At 37.7% G+C, this 23,418-nt stretch overlaps 1 pseudogene across 1 annotated transcript in view; it reads right to left on the bottom strand.

The window, feature by feature from the left end:
- The window catches only part of LOC149077087 (uncharacterized), a 28,094-nt pseudogene extending 15,701 nt beyond the window's left edge, over positions 1-12,393 (bottom strand). The window contains exons 1-7 of the transcript XR_016193955.1: positions 12,336-12,393; positions 11,284-11,288; positions 10,172-10,331; positions 5,085-5,287; positions 2,128-2,311; positions 1,900-2,031; positions 1,517-1,638 (exon numbers count right to left, since the gene is read on the bottom strand). The product of XR_016193955.1 is annotated as an uncharacterized LOC149077087 (transcript). The remainder of the gene's footprint in view (positions 1-1,516; positions 1,639-1,899; positions 2,032-2,127; positions 2,312-5,084; positions 5,288-10,171; positions 10,332-11,283; positions 11,289-12,335) is intronic.
- Between the last annotated feature and the right edge of the window lie 11,025 nt (positions 12,394-23,418).

The raw sequence follows: 23,418 nt of genomic DNA on the forward strand, positions 1-23,418 counted from the left end.
TCAACTTTATCAAAGTGAATCTTACCAACTACAGGTTGTTTGAATTGTTGCGTGAAGACATGGACAGCCCTCACAACGCTTTGCTTTTGCACACCGAAGTTTGGTGATTGTTTCGGGGTTGCGTCCTGGCGCGGCTGTTCGAACTTCGACACGAGGTAGCTCTTTCTTTGGAATTATTCGAACTTCACGATTTCTTGTAACGAACTGAACTAAATTTAACAGTCGGTCACTTGGACTGATTAAAATCATCGTTTGAAAAATATTTTTCAGAGCTGGAAATGGGTGATCGGAAGATATCTGATCCTTTCAAAGAAGAGTATTTTGAATCGGCTTCATTGTCGATTCCAGAAAAAGGGAAATTGCTAGATTCCGCATAAGATACCACTCTGAAGATCCTCTTCAATGGCGGAATGGTGAACCTAGTCAGTTTTTAGGCTCGTCGCGGTGACGAATACAGTGAACTTTCTACAAAAGCCATAGGTTTTCCTAAAAGCCTAGAAAAGCCTAATGTTTTTGTTGCCGTTTGTTAGCACGGAGCTTGTTGAACGGGCGTTTTCTTCGTATACTTATGTAAAAAATATACATAGAAGCAAATTGAACGCAGCTCCGGATTTGAGTTTGTATTTATCCTCTTTTGAGCTTAATTTTTCGAAACTTTGTAATTCAATACAGTCCCAATTATCACATTAACTTTTTTCCCAATCTTTGCGTTAATTTGTTTGCTTACTTGAAAAATAAAAAGCTAAATAATGAAAAAAAATAGACCATTTAATTCAACATGTACCTTTTTTCAAGTTTTTCGAAAGCTGTAATGAGTGAAACAGCTTGGAGTGGGGGGGGGGGAGGAGTTTGACGGATTCGGGATCGGGAGGTACGCGGAAAGGAACCGAGACAACTGGGAGTACGTGGACTGAAAAAGTTTGTGAACCGCTGAATTAGCTCATTGATCATTTGATAATTTTTGTCGCACCACGGCCATTTTCTGCACACGAGGGCTAATCAGACCGGGACCTACAATTTATTGTCGATTCCGAATGATAATCTTTTTTTATACTCACCGAGAGGTTGGTGCGCTAAGCCCTCGGTGTCAGACTCCTTGCGGTAGCAATCTTTTTCTGCGGTCATGTCGCCGTATCTGTTGTACCCCTGTGTCAGGACAGTTTCTGACAAGGACGAACCGGGTACCAAACTCGCGACACCTCTAAACAGGCTTTGCTTTGGTACTTTAACGTGTGAACAGAGTACGTCTGTATTTCATATTCTGGAAACCCGCGTCGTCTCCGATTGGTTAAAAACCCGAATTTAAAGTTGAAATTTGTCCCACCCGTTTTTCAGGGAAAAGGAAAGCTTTTCACTTTAGCTTACGTCATTTCCGTTACACTTTTTATGGCGGATTTGAAAATTCACTCCCCTGGATAAAGTAGTTTCAATTCAAAAAATACGATATAGCTCATTTTAAGATATACAGTATAATAGAATGACACGTCGACAGGTAAATGAAATAAATGTACGCTACTTTTTTCACGAAAGCCTCTGATACGATGTCCAAGTTTGGTCGGGCGTCCGATGGTACTAAGTAGCCTTTAGCTGCACTGCATCTTTGGCGGTCTCTGATGGTGCTCTGGATGTGGAAGAAACCTGAGAAATCACAAATACAATCATCAGATGGCTACTATTCAGTTTGTTGAAAAATATGAATTTCTGAATGCCTCGCTTTTTTCATAATATCAATTTCAATCAGGCTTTCAGAAACTGATATTTCTGAAAGCCTCACAGAAAGCCTCAGAGAAATTTTTTTTTCATTTAGAACGCATTATCCCTTTATGATTTCGATTATAATTGTGTTAGAATAGTAAGTATAACGTATAGAGGGTCAAATAAAGATAACTTCTTGCGAACCATTCTGATCTTCGCCATTTGAATCACCATACTTGTACCCGAGTTCTGCTGCTGCATCAGTCACAGAATAAGATAACGGCTCTTTGAATGCTAGTTCTTCAATCGTGATCGGTCCATTTGTTCCGTGATAATCTGAATCATCGGAATCAAACATTCATTAATGGCGATAAAAAATTATTTATTCGGAAACATAAATTTATCGAACTATTTAATTACTAAAAGACTCACCAGGATTAGTGAATACTTTGTTATTTTCGAGTTTCTTAAAATAAGGCAAAACATCATAATAACCCCATCCGTCGGCGCCCATTTCTTTCCATCCTTCGTAATCAAGTTTGTTGCCCCTGACAGCTAACATGAAATTCAATATGGTTGTTCCACCTACCGCTTTGCCACTTGGATATGGAAATTTCTGCGTATAAAAGAAAGTAATCCATGTATAATTATGAAGTATTGAATCGTATTTACGGGACGTTGGAGCATAGCCACCTTTATAGGGATGTGCAACAAGTGCGGTTGCACTGGGGTCAGCAAACTCACAATAACGAAAGTGAAAAAAAATCATTATGGGAAGCACGAAAATAGAAGTTTGCCTCTAGTAACTAAATTAATTTTTGAAGTGAAACTTCTATGGAAGAAACTTCTAAAGCGACATGAGAGTGAATTTCTGTGAGAGGGAGAAGAAATTCATCATTAAAACTGAAAAGCTCTGTTTTTCCTCGAAAATCTAACTATATTTTTTCCTCTAACTCAAGGGTGGCCAACTTCTCTCTGCTCAAGGGGCGCTCAATTAGACGCAGTGTCACGGGCCGTACCGGGGGTAAAACACCGCGACATAAGCCGCATATGCACTTGAGGAGAAAATTTCCGTCTCATAAACCCACACACAGCATGGTTGCTTGCTATGGCACTGACGAAACTTAACAAATTAACTATATTTCGTTTAATTTAATACTATATATAATTAGAAATAATTATTAACTGAAATTTTCATTTTTTGAAAAAGAATATTTGATCTGTGCTTTTTCTTAGAAAACTGAGTAAATATGAATATTGATGTTCTAAGCAGAGTGAGGAATGTTACTTCACAAAACATTCAAAGTCTATCAAACAAAAAAATAATTTGATATTTTGAAACTTATTATTCATGCGAAGAGAAATTCTTTTCTAGTTTTTTTTTCTTCTGATAAATAAATACCTGAGAATATTTTTACCAATGAGGCTTTTTGGATCACGTGATATTTTCTTTTTTTTTTTGCGGGACATACAAGGTAACCAATATGGCGACTTCCAGTGCGATTCATGAAAGAAACAAATAGAAATTAAAGAAACATAGAAATAAATCGTTTTTTCTTCTTTTTAATGGGAGCTAGAAATTTCGAATTTGTTTTTTAACTTCAAGTTATCGATCTGCCTGTTTTTCCTTCAAAAACTGCTTGATTACATCTTAAACATATGACATCCATATTTTTATGGTCATCTTTTTATCAGCCACCTCGTTGGGCATTTTGCCTGTTGTGGCGTTGTATTTGTATTTGATTAAAGCTGCGGTTCTTCAATGTAATTTATATGGGCCCATAATTAATTTAAAAACATCTTAAACTATATGGATTTATGCAATTAGATAAAAAAGGACAATACGGAGACATTAATTCTCATTTTCCCGCTTGAGAAGATATAAATAAAAATGTGAAATATCAATGTTATTGCACGAATATCCACTTCAAAAGTGGGTCTGCCTCATTATTTTATATTTAATTTTCTAGGCTTCGTATCTCTAACTCAATATTTCGAAAACCAAAGATTCAATTCAATTTTTAAAATTATTGATGTAGCGGAAAACCTCACTAAATTTCCACATTTCTACGCTAAAATCGGCACACACACACGCACACAAGCACGCGCAATAGAAATTGTTTTTGTCAAATCAGACATAATTTTTCTACATGAACCACAATTTCGTCAATCGAAACTAATATCAAAAGTATAATATCACAATATTATTATTTATTGTATGAATTAAGAAGTATAATAGTTTTCTCATCTTGTCTCGGGCCGCACATGGTTCGTGGGACAGCTGTTGGCCACCCCAGCTCTAACCGATTTTGTGATGAAGGTCCGAGAAACAGATAGGTCGAGGTGGTGGTGGTGTTATGAGGATGTGAATAGAGGTTCAGCCTGTAAGAAAATAAAGTTGGTTGGTTTGGACGGTTTGAGTGGGACGAAGACAGTTTATATTATGTCTCCCTATCGCCCGCGACGCCGCACCCTCCTGGCCACACTAGAGAATATTCCGCACTCAAACGTAAGTTTTGTGACATCACAGTGCCAGCTCTGTGACGCAGCCAATTGTTATTGGCTGCGCTGTCACTTCTTTCATTTCACACAAATTTTTATTCAGTTACATAGACTTCGAGTCATTTTGTCATACGTGCAAGTTGTTTTTTATGCATTTTTAAACTTTATTTGACATAATTTGTATTATATCAGCATATTTATAATAATTACAAATTTTCGAAAATTCGTGAATCTAGTCATGTTAACCCTAGAAGTTTCACTTCTATCGCGCGAGATTGTCAAGCAGATTTTTATTTCAAGTTGTGGACCAAACGAACCCACGGAAAAATAGGGGATCCAAAAATCATAACAGACTTTCACCAGTAATTGAGCTATTTCTTACATAAATTCTTAATAATTTCTTAGATCAGCTCTGAATTTTCATCTACTCTTAATCATTTCTTCCGTCAATTCTTTGAGTTTCTTACAATAATTTTCAATTTATTTTCATGAATTCTGAGATTATTTATCTCATTACGTTCTAATTTTTGGTCCTTCTTTCATTAAATTTTTTTCAAGCTCTGCATTTTTATAAATTCGACATCATTAGTAATATTTGTTGCAAATTTTCTCTAATTTTCATGTTAGTTTAATTGTGAGTTTAAGTTCTTTTTTGTAGGGACATTTTCATCATTTTTTTGTACTCTGTGATAATGTGTGAATTTTTAGACTCAGATTTCCATCCTCCACAAAATCTATTAGATCTACTATAAGGGACCCGAAATTATAAAGACACTATTGGTCCACATATTACTTCGCGTCTGTTAAACGGCGGCCATAACTTATGATGATAAATACAATTTTAATATTTCCTGTTTTGGATGAATTTCTGAAATAACATCGCTCACATTGTCTTTGTGACCGAAGAGGCAATGTTTTTGAGACTCGATCGAAAATGCCCAGTCGGTGTCACTTTTGTAGAATTCTCCTTCGGCGGCCGGCAAGTCTGTCAAAAGAGGTGGATGTTTTCCGGCCTCTAGCAGCAGGATACGAAAGTCATATATTTCCGAAAGTCTTGCAGCTACAGTTGATCCACCAGCACCAGATCCAACTACGTCAGAATAACTCGTTAGTACGTATATAAACATAAACACAACTAAAAATAAAAAATTCGGCAAGTTTAATTACGTGTATTTAACTGTCTAACAAAAATTTACTCGTGTTGAATGAAAATAAACAAAATACTCCATATGCAAGAAAACCCGGAAGGAAGCATTCATTGGCGAAATGTGAATGAGGAAACGGTTATGTGAGAGAGAGAAGAAACCTTTTTGTATTACGCACAAACCAGTGAATGGTTCATACGGAATGAAACTAACTCCTTTACGATCAGGGACGTAATATTGCGTCCATGCTCCAGTGGAATAAATTCAATCTAACTGAGTGTTTCGTCAACCACTTTTTTGCTCATCGTGAGGCTTTATTGTGACCCTATATTCCCGTTTACAAGTGCAAGATTGGGGAGGGGGTTTGCTTTGGTGATTATTACCTGCATGGCAACTTTGAGGGACAGAAATCCGTCCAAAGAGTCTTATCTCTGTTGCGGAATAATGGCGGGTGGCCCTGGCCTCTCTTCTCTCCCATAATCCTTTGTGCCGCGAAAACTAATGTTAGCTCCAACCACTTCCGTTCAACACACGTGACCAGTGACGACTTCCGGAAAGAAGGGGGGGGGGGATACCGATATAAACTAAACGCCATGTAAACGGGTTGTAGCGAAAATCCATGTCACCGGTAACTTCCCGGGATTTATATATTTCCAATATAAACGGGGCTTATGAAACGATGTTTGGTGTGTTTTCCTTCTCCTCGTTGTCCATTGCATTCCCTCCCCGTATAATGTATCTTTCTCAGAACTAATGCTCCTGTTGTATACTGTACATGGAAGTGAGGAGGAGAACAAGTGGGTGAGAGCGAAAACGCAAGAGGTACTATACATCTCTTATCTCTCTCATACAACTATCTACTGTCTGTACTGTGTCTTTCCACCCCCCTTATGGCTTTTTTCATTATTTCTTTAACTTTCATGGAAGAGTCCATCAACTTTGCCCAAGAATATTAAAAAGACAACTACGAATAAGACAAATACACGAAAATGCAAAAATTCTTATGCATTTTGACACCAATGGGTGGCGTCTTCAGAGGAAAAAAATATTTAACCACTAGTCACAATGGTTAAATATTTTTCCATCTGAAGACGACACCCATTGGTGTCGAAACGCATTAGGATTTTTGCATTTCCGTGTATTTGCCTTATTCGTTGGTGTCTTTTTAATATTTAACTTTCTTCCATTTTTTTTAACGTGCGAACAAGGCTACCAAATTTATCGCCTATACGTCTGACACAGATCATTCAAATTTCTCGCCAACAGCTTGTACGCGAAGTGATTAATGAAATAAGATTGTTAGACACTTGTGAATAGCACGATGAGAAATTACAGTTGATTTTAAGTAATGACGTGTAACACCAGTCTTATGTTAGAAAAATGACTATTCGCTCATGTTGAACTGGGAACGATGTGGATATAGCAATCTGATTTCATTAATGATTGAGTTTAAAAAAAAAAAATAACCATCTCAGTGGCATTAATGAGATATCTCTACCAACTTGATATTTTATGTTTCGGGAATTCACAAGATATTTCTCCTCCTTAAAACCCTCTTACTTCGGCAATGTAAGCCGAATTATAATAAGGCCTCTTATCGGCTCAGATACTGTGTTCTGTTTGTTCCCTACCAAATTATCTTTCCCCCCCCCCCCAAAAAAAAAAACCTATCAGATCAACTGCCAGTGGGCGGAGTCAGCTTTTATTTTCATTTTGATAACAGAAGGAAAGAGAGCGTTTGAGATATATCATCTGTTCGCTTCCTTTTTGGGTAGCATGGGGGGTCATTCAAGTATTACGTCAGCATCGATGGGGGGGGGGTTCAATTTGCTGACTTTTGATGACAAGGGGGAGGGGGTTTGGATGATGCTTACGTAATCAACCACCCTTTATGAACATATGAAATATTCTTAATGGCATCTTATTCGGTGCGCCAAAAACGAAAAAAAACCTTTCGATGGTTACTGGGCGCGTGAAATAACATTCACCCTATTAATAAGTCCCCTACAGTCACTTTAGTGATCTCTAAATGTTTCACGGATTCTTCAAGTGCTCTGGAAATGTGTCCGGGCCGCTTAAGTGCTCTGGAACTGTGCCACGTATCACTCAAGTTACCCGTAATTATGCGACGAATCACTTAAGTAATGTGGGAATGTTCCGCGGTTAACTTGAGTGATGTAGAACCTCACTAGGGGCCACTTAAGTGCTCTAAAACTGCGCCACATGTGACTCAAGGTATCACTAAATGTGCCACGGATCGTCTAAGTGTTCTGGAACTGTATCCGGGTTACTTAAGTGATCTTTGAATGTGAAAGTGATCTTTGAGGCGTACTTCGGTGATTTGAAAATGTGTCACACACACACACACACACACACGGGCCACTTAAATTCTCTGGAATTATGCCACGGGTCATTTAAACGATTTGTAAATGTGCCGCTTAGTTCATTTTTGCAAAATTGGGTTTGAGGGGGCAAGCCACCTCAGATAACCTTTAGGGCCATATTTGGTCTGCGGGTCAAGGGTTTACCATGTATGGCTTAAATGGTGGGTCACAATGTATATTATTATATTATGCAGAATATGTATATATATATATATATATATATATATTCCGGTAACACGTGGAAGAATAATATACACGGATGGATCCAAAACAACGGAGGGAGTGGGAGCAGCTTACAGCATATTCAGCGACAACGAAGAGAAAAACTACTAATCTAAAAACTAAAATCTCCAAACTACAATATCGGAATACTGTATTCCGATCGACCATTTTCACCGAACACGGGCCATTCCCGACCTATCCGGCAAGATTCGAGATAGTAGTGTGTCTCAAGTGAAAAAGAGGGAAACAATTTTCATTTCATCTCAGAGTCCCAAGACCCCAAAGAGTTTCATTTTAACTCACCAGACTGGGACAAGCTGACACTCTAGAAACAGCGCATCATCAGAAGTCTCTTGACTGCAAATCGTATAATAAAACTTGTGAAACATCTTGAAACATGCAAAACAGAAAATTCAGACGTCAAATTAACCGGACAGACAATTCCGACGACTCCGAATGTACTTAATCGTCGTAATAGTACGACGACTCCTTCAGAACCAAGACCAAAAATTCCTAGCCTGAGTCCCATGATCACAAGACTCAGGAGTAAAGAAAGATCAATCCAGGCAGCCTGTCCTCCCTCGGAGATGCCCTCTACATCCCAATTTCAGCATCCAGATGTAAATGTACATAGTTAATCTGTGTAAATTAGCGTGTGTTTAATCTTTTTCTTTGGTATATACTGTATATATATATATATATTTCAGTATTATTTCATTTTTATTTTATGTTAATATTGATTGTATTGCGCTCAATGTTTTCTAATGGATTGTTTCACATAGAATGTATATAATGGTGCATAGCCAATTTGTGTAAATTTGCGTGTTTTTCTTTCGTACATAATTATATTTCATTTTTTCTTTTCTGTTAATATTGACTGAATTGTGCTTAAATTTTTCTGATGGATTGTTTAAACAGAATTTATATAATAGTATATGGCTAATTGGTGCAAATTGGCGTGTATTTGATCTGTTTTCGCTGGTTTATATTTAATTTTTATTTCATTTCTCTCTTAGTTAATATTGATTGTATGTGGAATGTCTTCTGATGGATTGTTTCCATAGAATGTATATAATTATTTCATTTGTTGAATAAATAGAAGATGCTCTCCGACACGACCCAGCCTTCTAGGAGGTGAAGATAGGAAGTTGTCTTGCGCAACAGCTCTGGGCGTGAGCGGTCATCAATCTATTAAAGGTATTTTCTTTCGAAATTTTAATTTTTTCTTAATTTTTTTCATTAAAAAAATATTTTTTTTGTCTGGGGGGCGCATGAGCCCCCACTCTCCCGCGTACGATTTGGATCCCACCAATATGCGTTAGGAGGTAGGGGGCAGTGATGACGAAATCTTGCTGACAAGGGGGGGTGAGAGGGTTAGAGTTTCACTGACATTTGCTGACAAGGGAGGGGGCTTAAAAATGGCTAAAACTTTGCTGACGTAATACTTGAACGGCCCCTAGGATTATGAGTATAGTGTAAATAATAGAAAAATTATGGAATATCATTTTCTCTTCCTTGTTATATTGTTCAGTTGGGGGCGGGGGTGTACTATCACCTGCCCAAAATGGAGAAAGAATTCTTGATCAAAAAGGCATTCTACAAAAGATTTGGTTGTTTCTATTATGCCAGTTATAATTAGGATCAGTGAAATTTATATAAAGGGTCAACCTTTCACGTTTTCTCCTCTCATTATTAACCCCATTATATGCCAAAACTTTTTCACAAAAAAAATTGTGATAACATAAATGAAATATGAAAGGAAAACTGTTTTGGGGGGTTTATTAAATTAATTAATTAATTATTAATTGATTAATTATTGGTTATTAAAATGCTTCAAAATATTATGATTGAGTTTGTAACCCTTATAGCAGTAGGTTAAAAATTAAGATACAACAATCAAAACTAAGTTCCACTGCTCAAATAGATGACAAGAATTTCGATCTACCTAGAACGACGGTAGCGGTCATTTTGACCACAACAGAGAAAAATAATATAAGTTATATTCTTTTTTACCGAACCTCCTTAAACAGTAACATATACATTTATATTATTAGCAATTATAAAAAAAATAATAGAATGAAATTAACGCAAGCAACGCAAAAGCTCTTAACTCATGTTTTTTGAAACCTTCGAATGTTGAATATAGATGTTATGAAGGAGCGATAAGTTTAATTGAAAATCTGAGTTAATAAAATCAGAAAAAAACACGTGATAAATATTTACCAATTATGAAGTCATACTCCTGTAAGAACCATTGCGACGTCACCGGAGTGTGCTTTTGAACGGACAGTGATGCCAACAAAATCGGAAATAGTGGTGAATCAGTATACTTTGTTTTATATTGTTTTTCGGCAGTGATATTGTAAGCGGACGCTGAGTTGTCCTATAACAAATGCAAAACGCCAGTGAGAACACAGTTCAGAACAACTTCACAGTTTTTTTTTCTGATTCTTTTTTCGCACTCTTAGGATATTGGCAAGCAGATTAAAAAAATGCTTTGACTAGAAGACGACAACGGCTTTCACAAGAGTTTTTTTTTTCAAACTCTACATGAGGGCTTCTTAATATATGGGCCATGACCAAGACTTGGTTCGCAGGGGTTTGCGTAGTTCCCGTACTCTGAGTAGTTTTTCCTCAAAAACTAAAGACTAGACTCATCCGAATAACAGCCAAATTTCCAAAAGTCCATGGGAGAGTGATTTTCGGAATAAAAATATTTCAGTTTTGGACCACCAAGTGAAAAAGTGACTCTTCATTATCCTAGTTATATTTTTCCCATGACCCACCAAATTCCAATGGATTACGTTCACCAGAACGGGCACCACTTAGGTCTAAGCGTCTCAGTAAGATATCCTGAAAATATCTGGCTGTGTTCGGACTGTTAGTTTTTTGCAGAAGCTACTCAGAATACGGGAAATATAATTATAAACACCCTGTACATTGTATAGGTAACTTTTTAGGATGCGTCCACAATCATATACAAACAATATCATATACTATATTTCTGCCACTAAGCGAGTGGCAGAACACGTATTACGAGACAATCACAGAACAAGTCAGATGTTCTGTGACTTTTATATATGAAAAGTCGCAAATCTAATTCACAGAACAAGTCCACACACATCTAAAAAAATCGCGCAGGATGTGTTCTGCGACTTGTCACTCGACAAATCGAGCGATTTGTTGAGCGACTTTGTATATGGGCGTGGACGTGCGCTTAACACGGACAATTGCAGTGCGCTGCCTCTCACTGAGTAATAGGCACTATCACTCATTTTTAGGAAATAAAATGGTCTAAAATAAGTCACACATTCAAGGTGTAAAAAAAAACTTACGCTCCCTGTACGAAAAAAAGGAAAAAATGAAATAAGCATATAAAATAGATTTTACATGAAAAAAAAATATGTAACTCTTCATAGAAATTATTATATTAAGCATATTTTTAAGTCTCCAAGTATTGATTATCAAGGAATATGTTTCTGAAATCTGAAAATCAATATTTCAAAATATTCTTGGGGGAATAAAATTTACAGCGAAACCTCACTACAACGATATTCGATGTAACGACGAATCCCTCTACAACGATATTCGATGTAACGAGGAATCCCTTTACAACGATATTTTTCAAGTATTGTTTGAAATCGCCTCTACAGACAAATGCTAAATCTCTCTCGACAGGACAATATCTTTTACTACCCCCCCCCCCCCCAATAACGATATATTTTTTTAGATTTTTCAAAATCGCTACACAATGATATATTGTTATGCACTTTCGCTCGAAAAATATCCTTTAATACTTATAATTGAAAACTTGTCACACATATTTAAGTTCTTCCGAGGACGTCTAATAACATCGGCATTTAATACCACCTGATCACCGAAAGTGTTAAGTTTTCTGTATTGCTACTTTTTGTGTATTGTACTACCAAATTGTATCACGATAAAGCTTTACTAGGGCAATACATCTCTCTCTAACTGAATTTAACTATAAATCTTATTTAAATTTTATGTGGGCGCTAACTGAATTTAGTTTATCTACTAATAAATAAATAAAAAATATTTTGCGGTGAATATAAGTATGTACTCGAAAGTGAATTTTTTGAGGGTACATGCAACGCAGATTTAGAGAAGATGCCTAACAGCATCATAAATCTGATTGCACGTGATGATAATGTTGGTATATATATCATAAGACGTTTTCTCTGAGGTTTTATACTTAACTATTCTGTTAATTGCATTTTTAATAGGGTTGCTGTTTTTTTTTTTTAAATATATGACATCCATATTTTTATGGGCATCTCTTTATCAGCCACCTCGTTGGGCATTTTGCCTGTTGTGGCGTTGTATTTGTATTTGTAAATTGATATAATTTCAAAAAGCTCCTTACCTATGGTTAGAATAACGATGGTCAATGCCAAACTCGCTGATTTGAGCATGAAACTCATAGTTTTCCTGCGATTTACCACAAAATACAACGTTCATATAAAATACGCAAAGGGAAATATGATCTGGCTCTTTTTATATGAATGGATACATGAAAACTTGTAAGTTTACTCAGTCGGTTTTCTGAGATAACGATATTTTCGTATGACATTAAATTTTCACGTACTCTCTCTCTCTCTCCAAATCTCAAAATCATCGAAATCTCAGCAGGTGAGAATATTGTGATTAAAAAAAGTGATCTGGAGAAATCCATAAAACCAAGAAAAAAAACTTGTTATTGTAGTATTTTTCGTGGAAAGATCATTATTCTTGTTATTCCACTACTTCAGTAAGATTCGTGAACCGATTCTTGTTCATATTCATTAAAAAAAAAGTTTCGGCCATTATTTTGAGTTTTACGAATACCTTCTTCGCTCCAAGGTTCACGTAAGGGTACCTTCATTTATTAACAATTTTACATGGATTTTTCCAATGATTCGTCTTCCAAGTTAAGACCTAAGGTACACATATACACACTGAGGCTCAAAAAGTATCCGACCATAATTTTCCGTGCGTAAAACCAATCACGCTATCGCTAGGGAAACGTGGTTTGGTCAACACCTTCTATAGCAGGAAGCCTCCGCGCGAAGATTGTGACATCACCGAAGTCGTCCATTTCACATGCAGTCATTGAATATACTGCAAAAAAAGGTAAAGATTTCGCATATATACGTCGGACTGCTATATCTAATGACTGTTATATCCGGCGAAGACCACATATAGCAATAACGGATGAAGCACAGGCAGTGTTCAGAAAGTTGAGCACAATTGGCTGGCTAATAATAAACTACAAATGGAAGTAGAAAAAACCAGCTTCTCGAGGCCGCACCCAAAGAAAAAGAAGAAACTTAAGATCTGCATTTAAGGTATACGAATTCGACCGTCTCAGATAATACGATACCTTGTTGTGTATTTTGACATTAAATTGAACTTTATGGCTCACATCCAAAAACAGGTCGATAAAGTAAATGACACACTGAAATTATTGCGCAGATTGGCCGGATAGAAATGGGGAATGCAGCGAGCCTTTCGAAACATCTTGTATAAGACTATTGTACAAAGGCAACTTTCATACGTATGCGCCACTTGGTATCAGCACCCAACTCAAAAGCAAAAGAGAGGTCTGGATATCGCACAGCGTCCCTTTCTTCTATATGTTACAGGAGCATACGTTACAACCGCGAATGAAGTTTTGTATGGGGCTACAGGCAACCCAGCTTTGAGTATGTACATGGAGTACGAGGCTCTTAAGACCAGACTGCTACATCTTGAAAAGGACATAATATTGGACGAGCAGCGAATTTTGTCACACCAATTTGAGCAGCGACATAAGCAATGGCTGTTTCTCACCCAAGCAGAAATCTCACCAAGTCTCAAATAGTGCCATTTGGTATTGATAATATAGATTCCTTAGGCTCTAAGAAAATATTCACTGATGGCTCTAAAACATAAAAGGCTACTGCCTGCGCGTATGTGGTACTAGCGGAAGATGGTTCAATAGAGGAGCAATGGAGTCGAAGGTTAGCTAAAGAGAATAGCGTATTCCAAGCCGAGATTTTTGCGATGCTCAATGCTGTTAAACGTGCGGAAGAGATGCTTCATCCAGTGACAATCTTGACAGGTAGCGCATCTGGCCTCCTAGCCATACAAGATCCTCGTTCACCTAACCTTGACGTACGAAGTATTCGTCTTATCCTACGCGCTCACGACAACATAAGATTAGTCTGGGTCAAAGCGCACGTAGGTATTGCTGGAAATGAAAAAGCCGATCAACTTGCCAAGGAGGCGACAACATTAAAAGACTTGGTTGTTCTACCTTGGCCGAGGAGTCATGTCCGCAATATCTTGAAAGACAGAATGCTTCATCTTTGGCAAGTTGAATGGAACAAGAACTCAACAAAAGACGCCTACAAGATGCAACGTCGAGTGTCTTTGCGCAAGTTGTGTGTGGCCGCGAACAAAAACGATCCTTTTAACTGAGCATGGTCCATTTCCGACATACTTGCAGCGCTTTGGACGATCATCTCACAATGCTTGTAAGTGTGGTGCTACGGGCTCGCTATGGCATTACGTCTGCCAATGTCCACACACATCAGCGTTTCATTTTGGTCAGATGTCACAAAGTGACATCTCACAAATGAGATGACGGCATTCAAGAGAGGAATACTAAAAAGTCCAATGAACTTCTCTCGCGCATTCAAAATTTGATTCAATTTTTAGACCGTAATCTATATTTGCTGCACGACAAGAAGGGTGGACTACGGAAGAAGCAGGATGAATTTCAGCCTTCCAGACCAGTAAAGCTGGTACCAGGGAGGGTCTACAACTTGCGGCCACGTAGGGGTACTGGAAATTCACGAAACTAATACGTCGTTGAACGGCGAACTTTATTGGAGAAACTATAAACACTTATCTGTAAACGTGGTAAATCAATGCCACCCATAGTCCAGCTAGCCAGCCGATGTAGCTTCGGGAATGATGAAAATCTCCTAATTTTCCAGGAGAATTAAGATGTAGGATACTTATGGAACAGGAATGTGTGCCTAGAATGAGCTAAAACACCAGGGTGTCCGAACATTGGCTGACTTGGACCAGGACTCCGTGTGACGCAAACGTGACATCGATTCGTCGTTGTACGGCATAGCGACTATAACTTGTGACATCCAATGAACGCGGACGGACCGCCACCAACGGAACTTTGATTATCGAGTCCAGACGTGCCAAGGACGCTATAATATCAATTTAGATTTCGATTCTTAGATCATGATTAGATCACACTAAAAATGGTATATATATATATATACGTATATATATAAACCCTTTTTGTGTATAAACCCCCCTAAGTGTATATATATATATATATATATACCATTTTTAGTGTATATATATATACATTTATATACATACATTGAGTACATGTGCTTTGCCCCCCTCCCCCGGAAAAAGTTGAAATGACGGCCCTGCTTCCAGGGGAAAGTACGCACAACACGACATAACCATGACCAAGGACTACTGCCAAGATATTCTGTGTCGCAATAGGCCTCTCCTTCACGGTTAATCGGGTATCGTTGTTCAAGTTTTTCCTGGCTGTCGAAAACGAAAATGTGATGGTGTGCTCACTTACTTACACTTCCCCATTCATCGGCGGTCTACCGGCCGGAAATAAAATCAAGCATGCGCGCTGGAATTGCCTACATACGTGCACCAATCCAAGCTTCATTGGTTCACACACGAAAAAGTTATGGTCGGATACTTTTTTCAGCAAACTTTGTATGTGTATCTAAATGGTTCTAGTAAACATATCTAACAAAATTAGTTAATTAATTAGTCACCAATTTAAAAAATTTCTTAAAGGGCATTTCGTCATAAAATAAACACAAATTAATCAAAAGTAAATCAATAGCCAGTTTTTGTTCGGGTCTGAAGAGGATATAAATTCAAGAAAAAAATGGAGACTCTATATATACGACAGGTCATAATTTTGAATATGAAATGCTACTCAATTGGGGGATATAGGCTTCTTACACTAGAGATCTTCAACCTTTCAGACATTGCGGGCTAAATTAAACTTTGCACAAAGCCCGCGGATCACCAAATCATACCGTGGTATTGTCAGTTACTAAACACGGTTCCTCATATTACTGAACACTTTCATCTACTCTGAAATTATTTAACCTTCCAGACACATTGCGGGCCAAATTAAACTTTCCACAAAGCCCGCGGATCACCAAGTCATACCGTGGTATTGTCAGTTACTAAACACGGTTCCTCATATTACTGAACACTTTCATCTACTCTGAAATTATTCCTTTCATTCGATTTTCACAAATAAAATTTCCTTTAATTAATTTAATTAACTAATTAATTATTTTTATTAATCACTTATTTTATTTTAAAAATGAAAATTTTCCGGATAATTCTGAAACTTTTTCATTCCTTTTAAGTTTTCATTAATTATGATATATTTATTCTTTAAAACTTTCTCTTTTTTACCATGAATTATTACTCTTGGCAATTCTGAAAGTATTTCTCTATGAGTAGTTCAGAAATTATCTCTTATATAGTAATTCTGTAACAATTTTTTATTAATCACAATTTTCATCAATTATGAGCAATGGGGTATGAATTGTAATTCCATTATAATGTTAGCGTGGTTTATTTTATTTTATTTTCAGAACAAATGAATGAAATACCGATATAACGATACTCAGTGGGGTAAGCTAAAATCATAAAAATAAATCTTTTTAAGGATTGTCGTTGTATCGGAAGGCAGACCCATCATCATAGTGTACTAACAGATTATCCTGTTCTTGATATATTTTCCAAATCCAAGTTGTTAATACTACCTTTGTGGTACTTATTTGCCAACCAAATAAATTATAATTAATAGGTAAATTAATTAAATTCAGTTATATAAAAGTGTTAACTTCATTACACTTTTGTATAAGGTTTTTATTGCATTGTATACACTTTTGAACTCCAAAAAGAGTGCCGTAAAAATGTATGAAACAAATTATGGATTTCTCTCCGTGATTAAATGAATTAAATATTCCTACAACATTGTAGTATATTCAACATATTTGCATTGAATTGGTATCTTTCATTTTTATTCTCAGCGTAGAGTGCTGATGGTACTTCAAAATACAGCCAAACCTCTCTATCTCGAAATTGACGGGACTGAGAAAAAATTCGATACAGAGAAAATTTCGAGGAACACAGGTTTTTTTTTCAGTAAGAATAGACACGTCAAGAATTTTGAAAAATTTGATTGATAAAATTAAAAAATGTCGTACTATACGTTACTATATACTAATGAAATTATTGGTTACACAATCAGCATTGCATAGTGTATGCAAATGCACTTAAATACGTTCGATTTTTTTTTTGTTCAATTTAATTTTATTTACATACCATATCTAATATAATCCACAAGTTCAGATTGATAAATATTGTTTGCACTATGTGAGCCCCCTCACAATTTCATCTATAACAGCAAGAGCGGCTAATATTTTGGGCCTTATCTTCTCAGTTTGCTCCAGAAAATGACGCAGTGTTTTTACAGCACGAGTTCAGCATTTTTCACTTACTTTTTCGTAATTCCTCTGGATCATTTTGTTCAGTATTTTCGTCACCTGAGTCATTAAGCAATAACTTCGGTATCACTCAAGGTGCTGCAAGTTTGTAGTGAACTCTCAAAATCGGAAAATCAAGTTTCTAGCTTCAAGTGTTTTTAATTATTAATAAATAATTTATTTAGTTTTTTAAATTAATTTATTCTAAGTAAATAAATTCGTTACATACGAACTAATTCTTATTTTTAAAAAAATAGACTTGTAGGCCTTAATACAGGGTCGTCATTACAACTTTTTCCAGGGAGGGGGGGGGGCAAAGCACATGTACTCAATGTATGTATATATATATATATATATACCATTTTTAGTGTATTTTCAAAACCCGAGGGGGGGGCATCATTTAGGCCCTTCCTCCTAAATGACGGGCCTGTCTTAATAACAACTAAAATGACCCACCAAAATCTTTTGTAGACCTACCTAAACGCATGATATATGTTTCATTATTTCATAAAGTGATACTTGAAAAGGTTAAGATATTAATTTATGTTAATTTTAAATCGCGTGCTGGAGCCATAGTGATAGCTGTCGTCGGTCTAATACGACTCGCAAGGTTAGGCATCTTTGTTCTGGTGAGTCCAGAGGCGACTCTTTGTATGGACAAGAATAAACGGAATGCGTATAAATAATTTTTTTGAGAAATACCGATGAATAAACTTATGCCTATACACGCGAACAACGGATTTGAACACTTGTCAGATAAGCCTTCAATGATCACTGGAGTAAATGTTTGTGGGATAGAAGAACCCCATAAATTTCGAAACCTCCGGTCACGATTCTGATATCGTGCGCCAGATTCGCGTATCGGGAGAGAACTCTTCTAACCTTTTCTGAACCCAAAACCAGTTTGTTGAGAAACACTGCTCTAATGTGTCTAGAGGTGACGCATTATTTGTACAGAATAACAGAATAAACGAGATTCGGGATTACTGAATCACTAAACGTACTCATTTGATCATGAAACATTGTGAATCACTATTGCCTACCGATGATTTATTTTGGCTACCAATAAAGTAAACTCATACCTGTACGAGAGTGCAACGAATTTGAAACCACGATATTGTCAGATAAGTCTTTCAATGATCACTGAAGTAAATGTTGTTGTCGCAGAATAAATCTCCGGCCACGATTCCGATATCCAGAGCCAGATTCCCGTATATCGCGAAACATTCGTTCAGCATACGTTGTTGATAGCAACCAAAACCAAACATTTCAGTTTTTAGTTAGACAATTTTAATTTTTCCTTAAGTTATTTTAAGTTTATTTTTCTTTTATCAACAAAACACTCACTGATTGTTGAATTATATATTTCCCTCTAAATCCGCAATTATTTCACCCTCATTTCTGTGAAAAAATTTATGATTTCAGAATTTTGTCTATCTTTTCAATAAAAATTATAAATTACCTCTTAACACGTGAAATAGAAAAAAATTGAGACTTGTGACGATTGGTGAGGTGTATACGAAGCGACGAACATGAAGCATTCCTTTATTTTGCATTAACCTGCGAAACACGCAACCCTTCGCCATGAAGGTTAAAATCGAACTCCTCGAGAATGTCTTCTTCTCTCGATACAACTTAAGTCTCACGTATCTCGTGATTAAAAGTATTACTGTACATCCTTATCAACAGCTTGCCTGTTACATACTCCCCCTCTGGTTTCGCGGACGTCCCGGCAAGGAACCAGCAATAGGCGTTATGGGAAGTTGTTCAGTATTCTTGTTAGTTCCAACTTTGAGTGGTCGTCCCTTCTTTCGTGATGGCACTACGGATACAGCATCCGGTTTCGCACATGGTGTGAAAGCAGAAGTACGATATAAGCTGACAGAGACACACGATTTGGCCGGATCAGCGACTATGTACCTCGCAGGCGATCTCTGGACTAGCACAGGGTACGGTCCATCTCATTGTGGCGTGAACTTTGTCGACCAGTTCTTCCTTCGAGAACTCTGCCTGGAACCGTTGTCAACATAACCTTTGCGTTCATCCCGTTTTTGTTCCACCTTCTGCTTCACAGAAACTCTTGTAAGGCTTCGCAAGGGAGTCAACCTGTTTTCACGACCTCTTTGGACATGGCTGCGACCTTCTGATCGACGCGCGTTAGGGTTTTGATCAGAATATTTAAAGCCACTCCCCCTACATTTATCGTTCCCCTCTCTAGCACTGCTTACACTTGTTTGGATCTTTGACTCACGGAACCTATTGCTAGACGTTATTGTTTGGCTTGGCATTTTACAACGATGCCGTATGTGATAATATCCTGGTGATCCTGGACTGCGTCGCCTGGCACCGGAAAGTTCGACTCGTTCGTTCCTGCGGAAACGTAAGTCTAGTACTTGCCTGCCTGTCGGAGTAACTCGTGGTTGTCCTTGCACCGATTGGTGATGAAAGCTTCTTGCGGATCGTCGCTATGGACAGCAGGACGTGGATAGTCACGGACGCGACCTGTTTGGTTCCTGAGACGTCTAGACCGATCCCACCCCTGGGGTTCGGATGGCATATCACCATGGTGAAGTTTGCCTTCGGGAGTGTTCCCTCCCCCTGGACTGAAAAAAATTTCATTTTTTTTCCACGACCTGTTCAGCACTTGTTTCCGTTGCTCTCCTTCAACTTGTCGTAGTTGGCAAGAATTCAAGTTGACATGCTCTACTACATGTTGAACAGTTTTAACCTTAGACTCGTTCACGAAGTGGAATGGCTTCCGAGTATTTTCCCCGAAGAACCATTGCTTTCGCTTGAGATCCAACACGATACCAGCTTTCTCTAGAAAGTCGATTCCCAAAAGAGTTCTGTTACCGACGATTCCAGGAAGAACTATAAATTTCGTCCTTAGTCGCTTCCATTGGATGTTGACCAATACCGTTGTGGTCAACACATTCACCGTTGATTGCTGTCCGTTTACAAGACACATCTCGATAGTTTCCCGATGGAAATCGGCGTTTTGCTCTTTCAAAATACGATGTAGAGTATCACTTGCGATACAGTGCGTAGCACCGCTGTCGGCACAGGCAGTTCCCACTTTGCCATTTACATGAATTTTTAACAATGCAACGGGTTTTGTTACAGAAGAGCATAGATTCAGTTCCAACTGACCAAACTGAGCGGTTGTCGCTGTCGTTTCAGGATTACATCGGACACTGCGCTCTAATTACCCCAGGATATCCACATCCATAGCAGCTTATAGGTCGCTGTTCATCCAGGCTGATCATGGGAAGTGTCTGTTCATCTGCACGAAAGGTCTGTGGAATCACTGGTTTTGATGACGTCCATGGATATTTCCTCGGTGTTTGTTTTCGACGACCCTCGACATCGTACTGCTGATTGAATTTCTTTGTAAAGGTACTCCTGGCATCTTCATACGCGTCGAGTTTCTCAGCTAGTTCCGATCAACATGGCCCGATGAAACATACATGGATGAAATGTTCTTTCACTTGTGGAGGGCACTCCTTCATCTGATCAGCTATGACTAGATTAATCAAGTCCTCGAATGTGTAACCTTAACTTCTGTTAACCACCCTTCAAGATACGTTTTCAACTCAAAATAAAAATCACGCCATGAACTCTCAGAGTTCTTCCGATGCTCTACAGAAAGTTGTTGAAATCTGTCCGCATGTAGCTTAAATCGCTTTAACAGCAGTTCCTTGACATACCGATAGTCCTTGAACTATCGGTCAGGCTCCCTGGCACAGATCCTAGCCACCTCCTTCGGTAAGCTATTGATGAGATACGTAATCCACAATTCTTCCGGAATCTGGTGTAATCCCATGTGTCGTTCGAACAGGACCAAAAACAATGAAATATCATCCGATAATTCAAAACGCGGAACTGACACTTGAAAGTCCCGATTTGTCACAGCCGGTCGAACGGAAGCTTGGCACTTCTCCGCTTCTATCCTCAGTCTCTCGAGTTCGAACTGCATTTCTGCTCGCCGGTTCCTCTCTTCGGCTTCTTCTCGTCGAATTCTTTCTTCTGCTCTATCACTTTCATCTCGGGTTCGGTAGGTTCGCCCACCTCTTCGGCAAGGCGACGGAGTTCGTCTTTTCGATATTTCGCTAAATAGGCCATTTTCACTCACTTGGTACCTAATTAGGATGTCCGCTTCGCTAAAAAACACACACGCGTCTATTTTAAAACGTTGGGCGCCAATGTGACGATTGGTGAGGTGTATACGAAGCGACGAACATGAAGCATTCCTTTATTTTACATTAACCTGCGAAACACACAACCCTTCGTCATGAAGGTTAAAATCGAACTCCTCGAGAATGTCTTCTTCTCTCGATACAACTTAAGTCTCACGTGTCTCGTGAATAAAAGTATTACTGTACATCCTTGTCAACAGCTTGCCTGTTACAGACTTAAAAAATACCTTTTTATACAAACACCCTGCCCTCAAAAAAAAAATAATTAGAAAGTTGTTTCCCTGTCTCTCTGGGGCCACAAAAAAAAAGAAAATCCACGTTTCTAACCGCAATATTCTGTTAAATAGATTCAAAAATCAGAAAAAGGTTTGGAAAGAACAGCATGTATATAGGAGGGTAAGAACGTTGCTCATTAGTTGTTATGCTGCTTTTTCCCAACTTTTCTCCAATTTTTTAATTCAAATACTTTAACGAATACTACACTGAGAAACGTTGAATTTTTAGTTAGTTTCAGGTGAGACAGAGTAGCAACAAAATTCTAATTGAAGTGCTTATTTCAGGAAACATTCCATAACTAACAAAAAATTCGAAAATGAGTTTGTATTGTTTTCTTGAAGTTGATTGATTGACGCTTCGTTTGATGCAGGAACCCATTAAAAAAAAAACTTTGTGTATACCCCCATCTTGCGTCCCTGAAATATTCGTTTGGTGCAGAAACCCCACAAGCGACATCACTTATTTGAATTCAGACGTGAAAACTCTGAAGAAAAGCAGAAAAATTGGTCGTCAATTCAGGCAGGTACAAACGCAATATAATATACGAATCACAAGTGTTTAGGGCAAAGAATATACCACTTCCAAAGGTAAGAGTATCACTCAGAAAATTCTTCCTGACAAAATCAATCGCAAATGTTCCACCAAGTGTTTCAAACTTCGCATCAAAGTTCTCACGAACACGAGGAAAGGATCCAGAGATGGCATGCTTCGACAAAGTTTAGAAAAAATTGCCACTAATTCTACTCATTAAAAAAAAGAATATGTATATATATATATATATATATAGGAATATCCGGCGAAAATATTATTGGGTCGCTAAATTTTTTTTTAATATTAATATTTTGAACATCAATAGAAGCCAAGACTTATTTAAAAAGTACTGCAACCCTTCAATCTTGAGTGACGTCATTCAAACAATATACGATAGCGTATAGCCACTAGAATAGGGGCCTTATCAAGTCGCCTTACCATAGCGTATAGCATATACAAAGAAAGAGGGGGGGGGGAAAGAAAAAGTAAAGCTATAGAGTGTGAAAAGTGTGAAAATAATTTTTTGTAGGCGATGAGCAGCCAACTGTAGTCATTTTTATTAATTTTCTACGCCTTTATTAATTGCACTCCGTCCTTAATTTTCTGGTCCTTATTATGTTTCTGGTTGAGATGAATGTACTTGAATTTTTTCATAATTTTTGAGTATGGCACCTTGGGACCCTTTTCTTGTGAGACAAATTTGGTGTAATTTCTACTCAATGATTGGAAAGGTATGACCTAAAATAATACAGCCACCTGTGTTTTTCGGTTTTTCCTAAATATGAGTTTTCCCTGATAAAAAGTGAAACTTGCTACTACTACTTATCCGAACATGCACCTCGTGCACATTCCTCCATGGAATTTCTAACGAATCGGCACATGCCGGAATGTGTCTTCTGAGTGTATGCTCGAC

Source organism: Pholcus phalangioides, unplaced genomic scaffold (genome assembly GCF_987345545.1).
Source record: "Pholcus phalangioides strain wild (caught in Gottingen) unplaced genomic scaffold, Ppha-v1.0 ptg000015l_1, whole genome shotgun sequence".
Classification (NCBI taxonomy): Eukaryota; Metazoa; Arthropoda; class Arachnida; order Araneae; family Pholcidae; genus Pholcus; species Pholcus phalangioides.